The 1,519-nt window shown below is 47.7% G+C and overlaps 1 pseudogene; it reads left to right on the forward strand.

Annotated features, from left to right (window-relative positions):
* The first annotated feature begins 292 nt into the window (after positions 1–292).
* On the forward strand, positions 293–1,513 carry LOC111870659 (annotated as a pseudogene).
* The last annotated feature ends 6 nt before the right edge of the window (positions 1,514–1,519 follow it).

Consider the following 1,519-nt stretch of genomic DNA (forward strand, 5'->3'; position numbering starts at 1 on the left):
TGCACAGCCGACCGTTCCCTGTTGCCTCGTGTTACCAGCGGCGTCCCCTTGTTACGTCAGAGTGAGAAGTGCTGTTAGGTCACCGCGGGGGAGGGCGGCGGAGTGTTGACTGGCCTGTTACCGTAGCAGCGACAGCGCTTCGATGTTGTTACGTCGCTGCTGGAAGTGGAGAGGGTGCCCTGCATTGCGCAAATACGTCACAGTATTATACGAGTAATATTCAACAATTTTAGCTAGATAGTCCAAGATGTGAATGCTTTAAAAAATGTGGAAATTGTTAGATTTATGATGGACTGTTTGGTGGACCTCAAGATCATCTTATGTTTTTCTTTCTCTCCAGTTCTGGGAGGTCATTTCTGATGAGTATGGTCTCGACAAAACTGGCGCCTACCATGGTGACTCAGACCTTCAGCTTGAGAGAATAAATGTCTACTACAATGAAGCATCAAGTGGATATAATGTACCCCGCGCCATAATGGTGGATCTTGAACCCGGCACACTGGAATCTGTCCGATCCGGTACTTTCGGTCAGATTTTCCCACCCGACAACTTCGTTTATGGTGTGAGTGGCGCTGGCAACAACTGGTCTAAGGGTCACTACACTCAAGGGGCTGAGCTGGTTGATTCTGTGTTAGATGTGGTAAGGTAGGAAGTGGAGAGCTGTGACTGTCTTCAGGGCTTCCAGCTGACCCACTCCTTGGGAGGTGGAACTGGTTCTGGCATGGGCACATTGCTTCTTTCCAATATTAGAGAGGAGTACCCAGACAGGATAATCTGCACATACTCGATCATACCTTCAAAAAAGGTATCGGACACTGTCGTTGAACCTTATAATACGACATTATTTTTCCATCAGCTACTTGAAAAGACCAACCAAACATACTGCATTGACAATGAGGCCCTCTATGACATTTGCTCCAGGATGCTGAAACTCATGACTCCCACATTTGCTGATCTGAACCATTTCATTTCTCTCACAATGTCTGGTGTGACCACTAGCCTCAGGTTCCCAGGTCAGCTGAATGCTGATCTCCGTACACTTGCTGTCAACATGGTCCCATTCCCACGTCTCCACTTCTTCATGCCAGGTTTCGCACCTCTCACCTCCCGTGGTGACCAACAGTACTGAGCCCTGAGAGTACCAGAGCTCACACAACAGGTGTTTGACGCCAAGAACATGATGGCTGCATGTGACCCAAGGCATGGCCGTTACCTCACAGTTGCAGCTGTCTTCAGAGGATGCATGTCCATGAAAGAAGTTGATGAACAGATGTTGAACATCCAGAACAAGAACACCAAATACTTTGTTGAGTGGATCCCTAACAACGTGAAGACTGCCGTTTGTGACATACCACCCAGAGGACTCAAGATATCGGCAACCTTCATTGGTAACATCACTGCCATCCAAGAGATGTTCAAGTGGGTCTCAGAACAGTTCACAGCCATGTTCAATCGCAAGTCTTACTTGCACTGATACACCGATGAGTGGATGGATGAGATTGAGTTCACTGATGCAAAA

Source organism: Cryptotermes secundus, unplaced genomic scaffold (assembly GCF_002891405.2).
Source record: "Cryptotermes secundus unplaced genomic scaffold, Csec_1.0 scaffold652, whole genome shotgun sequence".
Classification (NCBI taxonomy): Eukaryota; Metazoa; Arthropoda; class Insecta; order Blattodea; family Kalotermitidae; genus Cryptotermes; species Cryptotermes secundus.